Here is a 20,785-nt window from a genome sequence, read left to right as displayed (position 1 = left end):
GCCCCACTACTGATGAATGGATCAAGAAAATGTGGTACTTGTACACAATGGAATTTTACTCAGCCATGAAGAAAAATGAAAATTTATCATTTGCAGGTAAATGGATGGAACTGGAGGACATCATTCTGAGTGAGGTCAGCCAGTCTCAGAAGACCAAAATCTGTATGTTCTCCCTCATATGCAGACTTTAGATACAGGGCAAATGCAGCAATGTTGTTGAACTTGGATCACAAGCCAAGGGGAGAGCACATACGGGAGATATAAGAATAGGTAGAAAACCCAAAACATGAAAGTGTTTGATGTCCCCACTCCAGAGGAACTAATACAGAAACTTTAAAATGACAGGTTATCATGAGCAGGGGATCAGCAACCAATGTAAAGATAAGTTAGAGTTGAGTCAACATGGGTCATAACACATAGGTACACAAAAGCAATAGTAGGAATCTCTCTGTATAGCTATCCTTAACTCAACTAGGAAAAATGCTCTGTCTTCCTTACTATGCTTATATCTTTTCTTCAACAAAATCAGTGATAAGGGCACAATGGGACCTGCCTGGAACAAAGGGGTGGGAGGAAAGGGTCGGGGAGGGAGGCAGGGGAGAGAAATGACCCAAACAATGTATGCACATGTGAATAAATAAACAACAACAACAAAATAAACAAAATAATAATAATTAAAGAAAATCTTAAAAAAGAAAAAGAAAATCATGCAATTGGTGTTGCAGCTGTGCTAAATTTCTATGTTAACTTGGAGAGAAATAACATCTGCAAACGAGATATCTTTCTGTTAGTAACTACTTCCAGGAGTATGCTGAAGTTTTCTTATATTGTTATAAGCATGTATTGTTATGCTTAATCCTAGAAATTATATCTTTGTTGCTATTGTACATGGAATTCTTTTCTATTACATCTTCTAATTGGTTACTATGTGAATGCACATTGATTTTGAATATTGATTTTTCATTCTACTGTCTTAATAAATGTTTTTATTGGGAAAACAACTGGGCATGCTCAGCAGAATTCTTCCTGCTTCTTCATGAGGGTAGGAGTCTAATCACAGGGTATCTAAAATGCTACTTGCTCTCCCTGGTAAAGAACCATCTCTTTTTTTATCATTTACTCTTGCCAGAGTCCTCTTAAAAATGAACTGCCTTAAAAAATATAAATTCTCAGACCCTTCCAAGAGCTCAGCCCTTGTGGCAGTTACTGTGGCCTTCTAGATTCTAAATGGGGCCATCTGACCACCTGTGACAATGAAATGTGAATAGACATAACATGTCAATTTGGGGATGAGATGGTTAAATAGGTACCTCTCTCACCACTCTCTCCTTTGGTAGGTTATAAGCAGACTTCATACATGGCAAAAACATATGAAAAAAGCATTGTTGAAAAGCAATATGTTGAAAAAGGCTTGCTGTCAGTCAAGATCACTTACTTAGACTGTTATGTGAAAAGAGAAACAATTTTTATATTAAATACTGAAATCTACCTTATAAGGACTAGTGTGTTGCCTTAAATAATACAATCTGTTAGTCCCTAAAATAATTGCAATCATTTATATACCATATCAGCATAAACTGGTCTAAAAATTAACCTTGGTTATATAAGCAGAATATCACAGCACTAGTTAGTACAGTGACGGAAATAGTTAAACAGCTTGGATTGGCATTGCTTGCAATACATGCTGCAGGCACTTATATAACATGACAGAGAACATAAATGAATAAATGTCATATGGCAACTAAACTGAATCAAGGACAAAAATCACATGGTCATTTCAATTCATGGAGTAAAAGCAATTGACAAAGTTCAACATCCCTTTACCATAACAAAAACTCTGAAGAAACTAGGAATACAAGGAATGTACCCCAGCATAATAAAGTCTGTATGTAGCAAACTCGTAAACAACATATTAAATGTTGAAAAACTGAAATCATTTCTTTTAAAGTCAAGAACAAGACAAGGGTGTCCACTATTTTCATTCTTATTCAATATAGTACTTGAATTCCTGGGCAGAACAATAGGACAAGAGAAAGAAATAAAATGGATTCAAAAGTAAGAAAGAAGTCACATTATCCCTATTTGCAGCTGATATGACTCTACACATGAAAGATCCCAGAGATTCCACTATAAAAGTTCTAGATCTGATAAAGACATTCAACAACATAGGATATGAAATCAACATACAAAAATCAGTTTTTCTGTATGCTAACTATGAATTGGCTGAGAAAGGAATCAGGAAAATAATCCCATTCATGATAGCCTCAAAGAAAAAGAAATAGCTTGGTATAAACTTAACCAAGGAGGTAAAAGATCTCTATAATAAAATTGGTAAAACCTTGAAGAAAAAAATTGAAGAAGACACCAGAATACGGAGAGACCTCTCATGTTCGTGGATTGGCAGACTTAGTGTCATGAAAATGGCTATACTACTGAAAGCAGTCTAGAGATTCAATGCAATGTCTATCAAATTCCCAATGTAATTATTTGAAGAAAGAAAAATCAATCCTAACATTCATGGAAGAATTAAAGACCCCAAATAGCAAAAGTCATCCTGAGCAAAAAGAGCAATATTGGGATATCACAAAACAAAGCTTCAAATTATACTATAGAACCACAGTAACAAAAACAACATGGTACTGGGAAAAAACAAACATGAAGACCAATGGAACAGAATAGAAGACCCAGAAACAAAATAACACAACTAAAACTATCCAATCTTTGACAAAGGAGCCAAAAACATACACTGGAGAAAAACAGCTTCTTAACAAATAATGCTTAAGATAAGACCTGAAACTCTGAAACTAGTACAGAAAAACAAGGAAAACTCTGAAAGATATATACATAAGTAATTATTTTCTGAATGGGACTTCAATTGCCAAGAATATGAGCAAGAATTAACAAATGGAATTGAATCACATTTAAGTTTCCACAAGAATCGGAAGGCAACTCACACAATGAGGGAAAATCTTTGCCAACTTTTCAACAAATGTGGTATTAATGTCCAGAATATACAAAGACCTTAAAAAGCTAACCAGCAAAAGAACAAATAATTTAATTAATAAATGGGCTAACAAATTGAACATGCAATTCTCAGAAGGAAAAATACAAATGGCAGACAGAATACATGAGGAAATGTTCAACATCCTTAGTTATAAAGGAAATGCAAATCAAAACTGCAGAAAGGGCACAGCTCACCCTAGTCTAATCAGCAAGCACCAAGAGAAAAAGCAACAAACACTAGAGAGCACACAAGGAAAAAGGAACCTGCAGACACTGTTGGTGGGAATATAAACTTGTACAACTGCTATGAAAAAAATTATGGACATTCCTGAAAAATAGACTTACCTTATGATCTTGCCCTACCACTTCTTTGCATTTATCCGAAGGAGTTTAAATCAATATATAAGGGAGATAGCTGCATACCCATGCTTTTTGCAGTCTCTTCACAATAGCTGAACTACAAATTGCTGAGGTGCCCAACAACAAAATGAATGGCTCATGAAAATATCATATGTATTAATATTCCATGATATGCATGTATATATATTATACATATATATACATATACCACAGTCCATGGTGTGTGAGTATATATATGTATATACACATATGTGAATATATTAGTGAGTATGGAATATTACTCAGCCATAAGAAAAAAATTAAATTATGTCATTTGCAAGAAAATGGATCGAGCTAGAGATATGCCGAGTAAGATAAACCAAGCTCAAAAAGCCAAATATCACACTTTCTTGCTCATTTGTGGAATCTACATAGACCTAAAACAATGCTGATAATAATGATATTGTTAATAATAATAATGAACATGAATGTAATAGAGAACTGTCTAGGGGGATCAGGAGAAGGGTGAAGGGGGAAAGAAATTGATACTAAAGGGTGAAAAGTATTGAAGTACCCTACATATTTACACATGAAGAGAGCATATTGAAACCCACCAAACACTGTTTGAAAAAGTTGGCAGAAGGGAGGGGGATGGAAATATAACAGAAGGATTGAACTTAATCAAAGTACTCTGTATGCCTTATGGAATGATCACAATGAAATCGTCCTATTTATGCTGCCCAAACAGCTGGCACATACCACCACACTGAGCTATTTTTTGCTGTTCTTGTTGATATGGGGTCTCACTAGTTTTGCACCCAGACTAGCTTCAAACCACTATCGTCCAACTTCTACCTCCCAAATAGCTGGGATTACAGGCATGGGCCATACTTGCTCCCACACTGATTGAATGAGAGTATCTCAGACAGCTCTCTATTCCTGTTGTTTCTGGGAGGCATGCTTCTCTGTCTCTGTCTCTGTCTCTCTGTCTCTCTCTTTCTCTCACATCTGTAAGAAATACAATGTTTCTGTTATTTCATACATTATGCCATACTAACTTCTGTGTCTCTCCTGACCAACATACCTGAACTCAACTCTCCATCTGGTCAGAGTTCTCCTACAGAGTAGCCATTTTGGTAGGAAGAAACTAGACACAAGTCAGACCAGAGCTACAAGGGCATCTGTGTTATAAACAAGTTTCCTGTGAAAGGGACACTCGATTATGGGTCAGATACTTAGGCATTAGTCCCTCTGCCAGGATAAAGAAGTAGTCAGTGGAAGGTACACTGTGAAATTCAAGGCCTCCTCTGCTGGAGCCTCATTGTGGCAGGACTAGACTTTACAGACACTCTTTTAAGAGAGGAATTGAAACCATCTTGGAGGAAAATCACAACACAATTCAATGTATGAGACAATTGAAGACAAAAGTATCAGTTACCAAGAGAGCCTGAGTAATGATGGACATCAGAGAAACTCGAGTATGGACTGGTTAAATGGAGAAAAGTTTTCAGAGGGGACAGAAAATAAATGAACAGATAGATCAGAAAACCCTGGAGGGTGAGGTCTCACAGCCATGAAAAAAAAATTCAAACAATAAAAAACAATAGCCCATACGTTGAATAATTTTGACATATCTAATAAAATGAGGCAGAAAAGTCTCTTGGATTCATGGATTTGGTAAGAAGAATTCTAGAGGTAAATTGTATTTGTATGTTCTGTGAAATGTGAGTAAGTAACAATGCAGACTGTGGGAGAGAAAGCTGAATGGCAGTTTGAGAGCCCAGGTGAAGACTCAGATCATGATTTAAGATGGTTTCTTTCTGATCAGTCATGACATTTTCTCTAGCAGTGATCACAACCCATGACAGAAACAAGAGCAGAGTGAAATTCAGTGACAATATCTCTCTTTGTCATCCCTCAAAACTCCCCCATCATTGTGTAACAATTCATCAAGCATACTAATTCCACAAGCAATTATGCTGCAATCCTGCTGAGAAATGACTACTTTCCATCCTGACCATCCACCATTATTGTTTTTAACCAGACAAGTTTTTGAAGGAATTCTATCCCTTGAGAAATGTTTTAACAGAAATGCTATGGATGGCAAATTGTTCTTGAACTGTTAGCTGGCCACTTTAATTTATAGGAAGATTTTTTGGAATGTTTCATTTATTTATTTTTTATAAAATTTTATTAGGATATATTTGTTATACAGGGGGGATTCACAATGACCATTCTGATTAGGCTTATATTGTACATTATTATATTATCCATTCGTTACATGTCTTCCATTGTCTCTCCCCTTGAGCCCCATTCCTACCCAACTTAAAGCAGATTATTTTGTTCCCCACCCAAACTTAAAAAGAATTTTTTGTTGAGTTTCATGTAAGTATATGAAGTCCATCAACCATATACCCTCACCTTAATCTCCTTCATTCACCCTCTCCCCTCCCACTAGTCCCCTGACAGATGGGTGCATGTCACACACCTATCATCCCAGCTACACCACAAAGTACAAATAGAAGGATTGTGGTCCAGATCAGCTTGTGCATAAAGGGGACCCTGGGTCAGAAATACCAATACAGAAAGGTCGGGGATGCAGCTCAAGTAGTAGAGTGTCTGTTTAGCAAGTGTGAGGCCCTAAGTTAAACCCCAGAACCACCAAAAAAAATAGAGATGCTGAAATTGGTCTGATACTGTACATATCTCTAAAAGTTATGTAATGTTCATTATAAATCACTTGATTTAAAAAATCACTCTTGATTTCTGCAAATTAGCAATTATCTCTCTTCTGTAACGTCTAGACTTCAGACAGCTGATGAGAAGGCTGGGGTTGTCATCATTTGGGGGCTCATTTTCCCAGATCTCTGGTGACTTCTGCTAGGTGAGGACATCATGTAGTTTTAGTTTTTCTCCATGAAGGCCTCCAAAAGTGGCATCCTCCTGTGCTTTCCCAGAGTTTCACCTCAGCATGGAGGCTGAAAGCAAGGGTGACTATTCAGAGAAGGAGCAAGGGAGCACCACCTCACCATGTACGACCACTTCAGAAGGCACACAGCATCCCTCTTACCATGTGCTCTTGGTTTAGGCAGTCATAATTCCCAGCCAGGCTCAAGGAGAGGTTGAATAGATCCTGCCTCTTGATGGGAGGTGGCTGGGGTCTGGAGATATGTAAGGGACCAGAAATCCTGCCATGCCATATTGTTGGCAAAATTGTTTTATGTTCTTCATTTGTATTTGCACTATATGTAAGAACATTTTAGTAAGTTGCATGTGAATTTATGCTTAAATTTTATTATTTTTGTATTTTACTATATGTTTCAAATACTCATTCAGGGATAATGGTCATAAATTACTGTCATAATAGAAAAAGAGGAAAAAGTAGAAAGAAAATTACAGGAAGAGATAGTAAGAGTTTGACGAAAAAGAAAGTCAGGTATCAGTGAGTTTTTTTTTTCCAGGAAGAGAAAATGCATGTTTCTTAAAGCAGTGATAAAAGCATTACCATGTTTCAAATATGAAATTAAAGACAAGGAAGATAATTTAACTTAACCCATCATTAGACAAAATATATTAAAGTCCCCACATTGGGAGGGTGGCTTCAGTCCTCTATAGTCAGAGCACATGTGTCAGAGCTCCAATGAACCATTAAGAAACAAAGATGACCCATCAATTTACCCAACACTCCTCTCTGACAAGTAAATGGATTCACTGTGGACATGATTTTGAATCCTTAACCTGCTGGGTTAAAGTAGGGAGAAACAGAATAAAGTCTTGCTGTTCTGTGGCAGTACTTGAAAGAGCATTGAAATTATTTGCCTTAGAGAAAACACTTTTTAAATTTACTTAACTACAGCACACTCCAAGTTTTAGTTTTCAGTAAGTAAGAAACATTATATTTCAGAATCTTCCATCTAATAAATTTTATTTATAATTCCGAAAAAATGGTTCAACTGATTTTTATGTGCTTTTTTTTTTCATTTCATCCCTTTTTCAAAAGTTGCCAAATCAAGTACGACTTTTACCTTGTAGTCATTATTTTTATAAAAGCATTTACTATGACTTACTTTATTTCTAAGTAAACATAAAATTTTAATGGTTTTGACTAGAATTACCTTCAGTTATTGAAAACATTACCTTTGGATGAGAAAACATTTAAATTTTTAAATAAAGACATTAAATATTAATATTTAAATATATGCATTAGCTCATTATTTTACTATGTCAAACATTACTTTTTCACACATAAAAGTAAAAAAAGTAATTTGAGCTAGAAAAAACTATACCTGAATCAAGAAATCTTATTTTTATTGTTGTGCTGGGGATATAATATACTGATATATCATACTTGAATTCACCCTTTCCACCATTCTCCTTTATTCCCCCTCTCCCCATTCCTGGAATAGTTTCAACAGGTCTCATTTTTTGAATTAGGAAATCTTACAGTGAAAAAAAAAACAATATGCCAATTCTAAGATACAAATATAAATATTATTTGATGAATAATAATATGAGCTTATTAAAATGTGTTAATAACTTAACAGATATTTCTTTACAAAGTTAACTAAAAGCAGATGAAACTCTCAGGGGTGTCAAAAAAAGCATAATTAAAAATAAGAATTTATAAGAAAAATAGTTTCTTTCTCTGCTTATTTCAGTATTTGGTTCACATCAAGATATGTTTATGTTTATTATATTTCTCTTTGAGAATGATCACAGTTTCTTATTTCTTCACATATCCAATAACTTTGGTTCCAGTATGGAACCAAAACATACCAAGAGTATGTTGTACTCTTCCAGAATGAATAACTTGCTTTGTGTGATATTTAACCTCCCTTTTTTTTAATTTTTTTTTCATTTTTCTTTTATTATTCATATGTGCATAGAAGGCTTGGTTCATTTCTCCCCCCTGCCCCCACCCCCTCCCTTACCACCCACTCCACCCCCTCCCGCTCCCCCCCCTCAATACCCAGCAGAAACTATTTTGCCCTTATCTCTAATTTTGTTGTAGAGAGAGTATAAGCAATAATAGGAAGGAACAAGGGGTTTTGCTGGTTGAGATAAGGATAGCTATACAGGGAGTTGACTCACATTGATTTCCTGTGAGTGTGTGTTACCTTCTAGGTTAATTCTTTTTGATCTAACCTTTTCTCTAGTACCTGTTCCCCTTTTCCTATTGGCCTCAGTTGCTTTAAGGTTGTACTCTTTTATGTTGTACTCTTCCAGAATGAATAACTTGCTTTGTGTGATATTTAACCTCCCTGAGTTCTATCTTTGCATGCGTTCCAATCTCAAGATAGTTTTTTAACTTTGGATGAGATATTCAGTCTATTCCATGACAAAAGTATACACAGAAGTGAGACTCCTTCTGTGTTCTTCTATTTGTAGGATAAAGCTCTTATATTGTATAGTTTATAATTGGCTCAAATTAAAGCATTTAATCTTATAAAAAATAGGAATTTAGGTGTAAAACAAAGTGAAGATAGGTCCCTAAGAAGAACTGCAAAGGGATATGATATACCAATAGACATCTAGAATGAGAACCCCAGAATAAAATTATCAAAAACAAAATTTAATTTTATTAAAAAATGCAGATAAAACTAACAACTATTGCAGGGCACTGGTGGCTCATGCCTGCAATCCTAGCTACTCAGGAGGCAGAGATCAGGAGGATCATGGTTAGAAACCAGGCCGAGACACAACCTTAGAAAAACCCATTACAAAAAAGGGCTGGTGGAGTGGCCCAAGGTGTAGGCCCTGAGTTCAGATCCCAGTACAGCAAAAAGAAAACAAACAAACAAGCAAACAAAAAACTAACAACTATTCATTAAATCGGTGGTTTTGTTATTTTGAGGCTGGCACATAATATTAAGCTCTGAGTAAAAATTTATTTACTGAGTATATGAATACACTTCCAAAATGTTTTGTTCAGGTATTTCATACACATACACTTTTTTGAGTCTTACTTTATGATAATGTCTGAGTAAAAATTTTCCTGTCATAAATCTATTAGTCCAGTCATTCTTCAAGTTGTTCAATGCAACTTAGTGAATTCACACTAGAAGCTGTGATAAATTCAAGGAATCAAGTGTGTAGGACCCTTCCCTGGAGAATGTAGTGTGTTATTTGAGCTTAGACTATTGTAAACAATATCATAAGAAAAGGAGAAATTATTTACTCTTGCTACTCTACTTCAGGGCTAAAACAAATTCTAGTTCAATAATGTCAGATAACCCTATGTTAAATATTTTCATGAATAAATAAATGCTACAGTAAGCAAATCTGAAAACATTTAACCCGAAGATATTTTGTGTATTTCAAGTTGCCCCCAGAACCTTGCCCACATGCATTTCAATGTTTCGTTACATTTCCAAATGTGTTTTAAAAATTTTTTTGAGCTAAATTCTTTGGCTTTTGCACACAAGAAGTTCAATTTTCAATCCAGTTTTTATTCAGGAATGTAGGATTAAAAGTTCAAAGAGCCAAAGAAGATGGATATAAAAGTAGGTCCAGTAAATAGTGAAGGAATTAAAATGGCTGAAGTAGGTGAAAAGAGCAGGCTGATGAGAAAATGGACACGGTTTAGAACTTGGACAGAGACTGCTCCCCTAAGTTTTTAAAACAGAAGCAGGATATTGGCAGAAGAGGAACCCTACATTAGTGGTCAAAAATGTGAGATAAGATGACACATGCCTTGATTTACCCAAACATGCTGCTACAGGAGCAGTGCTAGAGAGGGTGAGCCCCAAGGGAGCCGGGTTCAGAAGGGGAGAGTCAAAAGGGGAATGAAAAACCTGTCACCACAGCCTCTGGAATCCAAGGCTCACATCATGAAGTCAGGGGATGTGAAGTTACCCTAAAAATTGTGTAAGTCATCTCTTCCTGAAACATTTGGTGTTTTAAGAATTAAGCATGACTCTGACTTTGGGATTGAGTTCAATGCTACAGAGGTGTAAAAAACTACCAAGTAATGCTCAAGGTATTGTGTGCTGAAGAGTGACAGAAAAACAGATGTGGTGGACAGTATGAGGTTATTAAACTATAGACTGGACCTAAACAGCAGATTATAATGGAACATTACTTGGGGAATCTCTTAGTTAAAGATTTTACCTACAGTGGATCATATAGATACAGAAAAACTGAAAGCCAGACAACATATTAATTTTTTTGAAGAAGTTCTTCTGTTTGAAGATGAATGGCACGATCATGTAGTTTCAAACCTGAGTGTGAAAATTAGAAAAATGCCTTCTAGCTTTTTTCTACAGTTGTGGTTTTTCTTGAGAACAAATGGGATTTTTGTCAGAATGAATCATACAAAGATTTACCAAGATGCTGGAAAGACCGATGTGCTATGAGAATATGCATCAGCAGAGAGAAAAATTGCTAATTCAATGCATTTTCCAACTGCCCTCTTCATGTAACCTACTGAGATGTTACAAAATTCATCAAGAAAGGAGGCAGTTTGTGAGAAGCTAATAAATCAAAAAGAATTGATCCTGATCCTACAGACTCATAAGAACAGTACATCCATTGAGTAAATTTATGTGATACAACATATACTCACCGTGGAATCTGATTGGACACATTGATTATTTGTAGGGGTTTGGTATTTTTGTTCTGAGAATTAATTGTCTTGCCTATGTACAGATTTTCTGTAGCTTTAAAAGAAAAAATATATTGTTGCAGGCAAATTTCTCTCAACTACTTTTTGTACTGCCTGTCTTCAGATTCATACTCCAGATTCATATGTTCATTGGTGTTCATTTTGAATCTCCAAATTATCATGGAGTATGACTGCAGCAATAGTGATAATGTATATGTCTTGAGAGAAGTGAACATAATCTGTATCCATCATGAAACACTGTCTTATACTATAAAGAGGTTAATTTATATATTTAAATCCTGGGCTGGTGGAATGGCTCAAGTGGTAGAGAACTTGCCTAGCAAGCACAAGTCCCTGAGTTTAAACCCCAGCACCACAAAAAAAAAATGAAAAAAAAAATCACTGAATCCCAAACCTTGTGATTGTCATTGGATTCCTGATCATGCCTGGGCTTGCCAGGCATTTATTCATATGTTTTGAGAGTTGTGACTTGTCAGCTAGGAAATTAATGTCATAGTTTAATTATCTTTATCCATGAAAAATTTTAAATGTACTTAGCCTGTAATTTTAAATTAGCTTTGAAATTTAAAGAAAGTTTTAGACCTAGAACCAAAAATGTAGTGTTTTGAAGAACTTAAGCTACTATGTATCTGGAAGTATGAACATGGTTTACATATGATGTCAGAGTTGCCATTCCTTCATCTTTAAGTGCTTTTTGGTACAAAATGTACAAAAGTAAATTTCAAATATATTTGGTTATTTTGATGATGACCCTTTCAAAACTGTATATTCTTTTCTACCTTTCTAGGTAGTCTTCATAAAGTGAAACATTACATAAGCACCAGATAAAGAATTTCTCAAATTTTTTAAAATAACTTTTTAAAGGGCAGGGGGAATATTTAATTGAAAGTATTAGATCTTCAGATAGTAGCCTGAAGATAAATTTTAGTGAAAAAATACACTTGGGTATTGATTCTTTTTTTTTTCCTCAGTTTTAAATACCACTGTCTTTTTTTTCCTTTTTCTTTTATTATTCATATGTGCATACAAGGCTTGGTTCATTTCTCCCCCCTGCCCCCACCCCCTCCCTTACTACCCACTCCGCCCCCTCCCTCTCCCCCCCCTCAATATTGGGTATTGATTCTTATTCTAACTTTGGTATATTGTTGTGAATCAAATGGTATGGTGAATCTTATTAGCTAAAAGTGGCTTGGCTACTAATTGTTTTGGCATTTGTCTGCCTTTTTCATTACCTCCAAGGCATAGGAAATCAGAATTTTTTGTTCAGTGTATATTAAATGTACCTGTCTTGAATGATTGAATGCTTTCTCTTAGGACAGGAAGGTAGGTGTGTATTCATCTTTCTGCTTTATTTATTTGGATGCAGATTTGAACAGAACAGAATCCATTCATACAGATTATAAGAAATGAAAAACTTCTAAGACTATTCATTAGTTAGCAGTACCCTATCTCAAAAATGAACTACAAGCAAAAGGACAGGGGTTGTGGCTCAAGTGCAAAGCACATACCTAGCAAGCAAAAGGCCCTGAATTCAATCCCTAACACTGCCAAAACAAAAAGCAGTTTATCAATATAAGCAGAATATACAAAAGAAAAAGCAGATATGGCAGAAGTCATTGTACTTCTTTGAAATCATAAAATCTGGACAAGGACTATAAAAACTGAAAAGGATTAGACCTTTTCTTTGAGTCAATCTTGCCCATGAATAACTACAAAAGATCCAGTCTTTACTTGTGTGGTGTGATGTACATTTTCAGGTATGCTATCTTATTTAATCTTGCCAGCTACCTTGTGCGATCATTAATAATTTCTGCCTCTTGCACATAAGAATTTTGAGGCTACAATAAGTTAAATGGCTTCCCCAACATTGTATGTTATATATAAAAACAAGGATTGAAAGAGTGACATTTTGGCTGCATGTCCATCTTCATTTCCATTTAAACATATCCTATGTCAGAGTTAGATAAGTGCATAAAAAGATAACCAGAATAAGGACTGCCAGAATGGCTCAAATGGTAGAGCACCTTCAAACCCCAATACTGATAAAACAAAATGACCAAAACAATTAAGGCAAAGCAAATCACACAATGAATTTCCATCATGAAGTACAGTCTCAGAGAACAGAAACTTGTTTAGGATGAAGAAGTTGGGAAGAAAGAAAAACCTGAACTCTGAGCAAAACTTAAATCTTTCAAGTAACATTGCAAATGACCAAGATAATTTTGTGGGGCTTAGAGCTATTTGTATCTTTTCATTATTGTCAACATTCTATGTGTAAGAATGTTGCCACTTATTAATGGCAATAAGAACCTTTTATCTTATCCTCTATAGGAAAAAAAAGGATCAGTAAATTAAGTAGCAATCAAACTTATTCTTCATATTGAGTTCCAAAAGTGGTAACATTATGCATGTTCTTATAAAATTACTTTATATTTTGTCAGCATACATAGTGCTTTCATAGATGGATTTTTGAAGGAATATTATGTTCTTCCTCTTTTAAAGAAGCAGCTGAAGTTTGCAAAAATCAAGAACATCACATCCAGTTACTTGCTGAAAACCTCAGCTTTTCATAACCAGAATAAAAAGCAAGCACAAAATGTACAGAGCATAGACTTAACTTCATGTGTTTACTATTAAGTCCGTAAGTCAAATATACTGATGATTCTAAGGAAAATGTGGACCAAAATGTGGACCAATATGCAGAGAAAAAGGAGTTATTTATAATGGTGAAATAAATATACATATATATATGTGTGTGTGTGTATGTGTGTATATACATATATATATATATAAAAGGAAAGTTTTTCAATAAAATTTAGGGCATTCATTCAATGAAATACTGTGAAGCTATTAAAAATGACAATGTTAGGTCTGGGAATGTAGTTTAGTGGTAGAGGTCTTCCCTCACATGTGCAAGACCCTGTATTTAATTTGCAGAACCAAAAAAAAAAAAGAAAGAAAAGAAAAAACCCAAAAACCAGATAGTGTCATTCTATGTACTGATTACAAAATCCAAGTTATTTTATAATTAAGAAAAGCAGGCTACAAAATATTGTAATATAATCACATTTTACAAAGTACTGCAAAATTGTACACATTTATGTATGCATGTATTAAGAATTCTTAAATGCTAAAACAGAAATTGAATTGTACTTTATGAGTAAATTATACTGTATATTTTTTATGCTAAAAGTAAAGGAGTGTCTTCTTAAAATAGCATGTGACTCCTTGGCTGCAGTGATTTGTTTATTTAGTTAGCAATATTTTCTGAACATTCTTAGTCTCCCAGACAGATGGCATGAATTTACACATGAACAGGAGGCTACCACCAAGAAAATAAACAATTTCCTCCGAATGTGAGGTAAGTTTTGATGACACTGCATGTGGATACCTTAAGGCACAGATAAGCAGCTCCAACTTGACATGAAGGAGGTCAAAAAAACTATCTTGGGCTAAGTCTGAAACTGTGTCAATAATGTTATGCAGATGATGAGGGAAAGTCAGTCACAGATAAAATAGGGCAAAGGTTTTAAGGCGTGTGAACATACAACACATTTGGGAACTTGGATGCTTTTGAATAAAAAATAAACTAAGGACATGGAAGGATGTATTTTGAGGTTAAGCTAGAAGAAAGATAAGCAAGGCATCTTGACTTTGGGTGGAAGATTGAATAAAGGAGAACAAGTTTGTATTTGAAACAGAAAACTCATACTAAAAAAAAACATATTGAAAAGAAAGTATACATCCCAACTGGTCACAAAATCTCTAGACATCTAGAGATGTCTAACAAATGTTCCTTGTAATAGTTTGAAGCCTAGAATTTGAGTCCATATTCTGTGGTTTTGCAGAGAAGTAAGTACTTTGGGTAAGTGAGTTATTTAAAAATTGTTACTTCATAAAATGTGATTAAGACAGTCGAAAAATATCAAAAATGCTAAAACTTCTGAACAAATTTTATATTAGATTGCTTGAAAAATGATTTAACGTCTATTTCTCCTTTATTTTTAAATTTTTTCCCTGTGACAAGTTTTTGTTGAAGTGGAAGGAGCTTGGAGTCTTAAGTTCTTCCCTAGGACAAGCCCATGAGACTGGTTTTTTTTTTTTCATTTTTCTTTTATTATTCATATGTGCATACAAGGCTTGGTTCATTTCTCCCCCCTGCCCCCACCCCCTCCCTTACCACCCACTCCACCCTCTCCCGCTCCCCCCCTCAATACCCAGCAGAAACTATTTTGCCCTTATTTCTAATTTTGTTGTAGAGAGAGTATAAGCAATAATAGGAAGGAACAAGGGTTTTTGCTGGTTGAGATAAGGATAGCTATACAGGGCATTGACTCACATTGATTTCCTGTGCGTGGGTGTTACCTTCTAGGTTAATTCTTTTTGATCTAACCTTTTCTCTAGTACCTGTTCCCCTTTTCCTATTGGCCTCAGTTGCTTTAAGGTATCTGCTTTAGTTTCTCTGCGTTAAGGGCAACAAATGCTAGCTAATTTTTTAGGTGTCTTACCTATCCTCACCCCTCCCTTGTGTGCTCTCGCTTTTATCATGTGCTCATAGTCCAATCCCCTTGTTGTGTTTGCCCTTGATCTAATGTCCACATATGAGGGAGAACATACGATTTTTGGTTTTTTGAGCCAGGCTAACCTCACTCAGAATGATGTTCTCCAATTCCATCCATTTACTAGCGAATGATAACATTTCGTTCTTCTTCATGGCTGCATAAAATTCCATTGTATATAGATACCACATTTTCTTAATCCATTCATCAGTGCTGGGGCATCTTGGCTGTTTCCATAACTTGGCTATTGTGAATAGTGCTGCAATAAACATGGATGTGCAGGTGCCTCTGGAGTAACAGTCTTTTGGGTATATCCCCAAGAGTGGTATTGCTGGATCAAATGTTAGATCGATGTCCAGCTTTTTAAGTAGCCTCCAAATTTTTTTCCAGAGTGGTTGTACTAGTCTACATTCCCATCAACAGTGTAAGAGGGTTCCTTTTTCCCTGCATCCTCGCCAACACCTGTTGGTGGTGGTGTTGCTGAAGATGGCTATTCTAACAGGGGTGAGATGGAATCTTAGCGTGGTTTTAATTTGCATTTCCTTTATTGCTAGAGATGGTGAGCATTTTTTTCATGTGTTTTCTCGCCATTTGAATTTCTTCTTTTGAGAAAGTTCTGTTTAGTTCACTTACCCATTTCTTTATTGGTTCATTAGTTTTGGGAGAATTTAATTTTTTAAGTTCCCTGTATATTCTGGTTATCAGTCCTTTGTCTGATGTATAGTTGGCAAATATTTTCTCCCACTCTGTGGGTGTTCTCTTCAGTTTAGAGACCATTTCTTTTGACGAACAGAAGCTTTTTAGTTTTATGAGGTCCCATTTATCTATGCTATCTCTTAGTTGCTGTGCTGCTGGGGTTTCATTGAGAAAGTTCTTACCTATACCTACTAACTCCAGAGTATTTCCTACTCTTTCTTGTATCAACTTAAGAGTTTGGGGTCTGATATTAAGATCCTTGATCCATTTTGAGTTAATCTTGGTATAGGGTGATATACATGGATCTAGTTTCAGTTTTTTGCAGACTGCTAACCAGTTTTCCCAGCAGTTTTGTTGAAGAGGCTGCTATTTCTCCATCGTATATTTTTAGCTCTTTTGTCAAAGATAAGTTGCTTATGGTTGTGTGGCTTCATATCTGGGTCCTCTATTCTGTTCCACTGGTCTTCATGTCTGTTTTTGTGCCAGTACCATGCTGTTTTTATTGTTATTGCTTTGTAATATAGTTTGAAGTCAGGTATTGTGATACCTCCTGCATTGTTCTTTTGGCTGAGTATTGCCTTGGCTATTCGTGGCCTCTTGTGTTTCCATACAAATTTCACAGTAGATTTTTCACTCTCTTTAATGAATGTCATTGGAATTTTGATGGCTATTGCATTAAACATGTAGAGTACTTTGGGGAGTATCGACATTTTTACTATGTTGATTCTACCAATCCATGAGCATGGGAGATCTCTCCACTTTCTATAGTCTTCCTCAATCTTTTTCTTCAAAAGTGTATAGTTTTCCTTGTAGAGGTCTTTCACATCTTTTGTTAGGTTTACACCTAGGTATTTGATTTTGTTTGAGGCTATTGTAAATGGAATTGTTTTCATACATTCTTTTTCCGTTTGCTCATTGTTAGTGTATAGAAATGCTAATGATTTTTCTATGTTGATTTTATATCCTGCTACCTTGCTATAGCTATTGATGATGTCTAGAAGCTTCTGAGTAGAGTTTTTTGGTTCTTTAAGGTATAGGATCATGTCGTCTGCAAATAGGGATATTTTGACAGTTTCTTTACCTATTTGTATTCCTTTTATTCCTTCTTCTTGCCTAATTGCTCTGGCTAGGAATTCCAGTACTATGTTGAATAGGAGTGGAGATCGTGGGCATCCTTGTCTGGTTCCTGATTTTAGAGAGAATGGTTTTAATTTTTCTCCATTAAGTATAATGCTGGCTGTAGGTTTGTCATATATAGCTTTTATAATGTTGAGGAACTTTCCTTCTATTCCTAGTTTTCTTAGAGCTTTTATCATGAAATGATGTTGGATCTTATCAAAGGCTTTTTCTGCATCTATTGAGATGATCAAGTGGTTTTTGTCTTTGCTTCTGTTAATGTGGTTTATTACGTTTATTGATTTTCGTATGTTGAACCACCCCTGCATCACTGGGATGAAGCCTACTTGGTCGTGGTGAATAATCTTTTTGATGTGTTGCTGAATTCTGTTTGCCATTATTTTGTTGAGGATTTTTGCATCAATGTGCATTAAGGAGATTGGCCTATAGTTCTCCTTTTTGGAGGTGTCTTTGCCTGGTTTTGGGATAAGTGTAATACTGGCTTCATAAAATGTGTTTGGCAGTTTTCCTTCCCTTTCTATTTCGTGGAACAGTTTAAGGAGGATTGCTATCAGTTCTTCTTTAAAGGTCTGATAGAATTCAGCAGAGAATCCATCAGGTCCTGGACTTTTCTTTTTTGGGGAGACTCTTGATTGCTGCTTCAATTTCATTTTGTGTTATAGGTCTATTCAGGTGATTAATTTCCTCTTGGTTCAGTTTTGGATGATCATATGTATCTAGAAATCTGTCCATTTCTTTTAGATTTTCAAATTTATTTGAATATAGTTTCTCAAAGTAGTCTCTGATGATTTCCTGGACTTCCATGGTGTTTGTTGTTATCTCCCCTTTTGCATTCCTAATTCTACTAATTTGGGTTTTTTCTCTCCTCATTTTAGTCAGGTTTGCCAGGGGTCTATTGATCTTGTTTATTTTTTCAAAGAACCAACTTTTTGTTTCATTAATTCTTTGTGTGGTTTTTTGTTTTCTATTTCATTGATTTCAGCTCTTATTTTTATTATTTCTCTCCTTCTATTTGTTTTGGGATTTGCTTGTTCTTGCTTTTCTAGGAGTTTGAGATGTATCATTAGGTCATTGATATGGGATCTTTCAATCTTTTTTAATATATGCACTCATGGCTATAAACTTTCCTCTCAGGACTGCTTTAGCTGTATCCCATAGGTTCCGGTAGGTGGTGTTTTCATTTTCATTGACTTCCAGGAACTTTTTAATTTAATCTTTTATTGCATCGATTATCCACTCTTCATTAAGTAATGAGTTATTTAGTTTCCAGCTGTTTGCATGTTTTTTGTCTTTACTTTTGTTGTTGAGTTCTACTTTTATTGCATTGTGATCAGAGAGTATGCACAGTATAATTTCTATTTTCTTATATTTGCTGAGACTTGCTTTGTGCCCTAGGATATGATCTATTTTGGAGAAGGTTCCATGGGCTGCTGAGAAGAATGTATGTTGTGTAGAGGTTGGATGAAATGTTCTGTAGACATCAAGTAGGTTCATTTGATCTATTGCATATTTTAGATCTTGGATTTCTTTATTGATTTTTTGTTTGGATGACCTATCTATTGATGATAATGGGGTGTTCAAGTCTCCCACAACCACTGTGTTGGCGTTTATATATGCTTTTAGGTCTTTCAGGGTATGTTTGATGAAATTGGGTGCGTTGACATTGGGTGTGTACAGATTGATGATTATTATTTCCTTTTGGTCTATTTCCCCTTTTATTAGTATGGAATGTCCTTTATCTCATTTGATCAATGTAGGTTTGAAGTCTACTTTGTCAGAGATAAGTATTGCTACTCCTGCTTGTTTTCGGGGGCCATTGGCTTGGTAAATCTTCTTCCAGCCTTTCATCCTAAGCATATGCTTATTTCTGTCGGTGAGATGAGTCTCCTGTAAGCAACAAATTGTTGGATCTTCTTTTTAAATCCATTTTGTCAAATGGTGTCTTTTGATGGGTGAATTAAGTCCATTAACATTAAGCGTTAGTACTGATAGGTATGTGGTGATTCCTGCCATTTAGTTGTCTTAGTTGTTTGAAGGTTTGATTGTGTGTACCTAACTTGATGTTACTCTCTACTGTCTTGCTTTTTCTTATCCTGTGGTTTGGTGCTGCCTGCCTTTTCATGGTTAAGTTGGGTGTCACTTTCTGTGTGCAGGATCCCTTACAGAATCTTTTGTAATGGTGGCTTTGTGGTCACATATTGTTTTAGTTTCTGCTTCTCATGGAAGACTTTTATTGCTCCATCTATTTTGAATGATAGCTTTGCTGAGTAGAGTATCCTGGGGTTGAAGTTATTTTCATTCAGTGCCCAGAAGATCTCACCCCACGCTCTTCTTGCTTTTAATGTTTCTGTTGAGAAGTCTGCTGTGATTTTGATGGGTTTACCTTTGTATGTTACTTGTTCTTTCTCTCTTACAGCCTTCAATATTCTTTCCTTAGTTTCTGAACTTGTTGTTTTGATGATGATATGTCGTGGAGTAGTTCTATTTTGATCTGGTCTGTTTGGTGTCCTGGAGGCCTCTTGCATCTGTATGGGAATATCTTTCTGTAGATTTGGGAAATTTTCCGTTATTATTTCGTTGAATATATTACGCATTCCCTTTGCTTGCACCTCTTCTTCTTCGATGCCCGTGATTCTCAAGTTTGGTCTTTTGATGGAGTCAGTGAGTTCTTGCATTTTCTTTTCACAGGTCTTGAGTTGTTTAATTAATAGTTCTTCAGTTTTTCCTTTAATTACCATTTCATCTTCAAGTTCTGAGATTCTGTCTTCTGTTTGTTCTGTTCTGCTGGATTGGCCTTCCGTTTTGTTTTGCAGTTCTGTTTCGTTCTTTTTTCTGAGGTTTTCCATATCCTGGCTGTTTTCTTCTTTATTGTTGTCTATTTTTGTCCTGAGTTCATTTATCCATTTATTCATTGTGTTCTCTCTTTCACTTTGGTGTTTATACAGTGCTTCTATGGTTTCCTTTATTTCTTCTTTTGCTTTTTCAAATTCTCTATTTTTATTGTCTTGGAATTTCTTGAGTGTCTCCTGTACATTTTGGTTGACCCTATCCAGTATCATCTCTATAAAATTCTCATTGAGTACTTGTAGTATGTCTTCTTTTAAATTATTCTTGTAGGCTTCATTGGGTCCTTTGGCATAGTTTATCTTCATTTTGTTGGAGTCTGGCTCTGAGTTTCTGTTCTCTTCATTCCCCTCTGGTTCCTGTACTAATTTTTTGCTGTGGGGAAACTGGTTTCCTTGTTTTTTCTGTCTTCCTGTCATTGTCCTTGGTGTTGTTACTGTCCCTGTACTGTGTGTAATTAAGTATTTTCTAGCTTGTAATAATAACAATGGTAATATTGAGAATGGAAGAGTGAGCTGAGATGCAAAGCAAGAAGTTAAAGAAAAGGGGAAACAAATATACAGACAAGAGGGAGAAAGCAGAA

General features: G+C 35.4%; 1 pseudogene; it reads left to right on the top strand.

Moving 5' to 3' along the window:
- The first annotated feature begins 10,127 nt into the window (after positions 1–10,127).
- Positions 10,128–10,858, top strand: LOC141424282 (TIP41-like protein; annotated as a pseudogene).
- The last annotated feature ends 9,927 nt before the right edge of the window (positions 10,859–20,785 follow it).

This window comes from Castor canadensis, chromosome 6, assembly GCF_047511655.1.
Source record: "Castor canadensis chromosome 6, mCasCan1.hap1v2, whole genome shotgun sequence".
Classification (NCBI taxonomy): Eukaryota; Metazoa; Chordata; class Mammalia; order Rodentia; family Castoridae; genus Castor; species Castor canadensis.
Note: the sequence above shows the minus strand (reverse complement) of the source record. Positions and strands in the feature narration are given on the sequence as shown.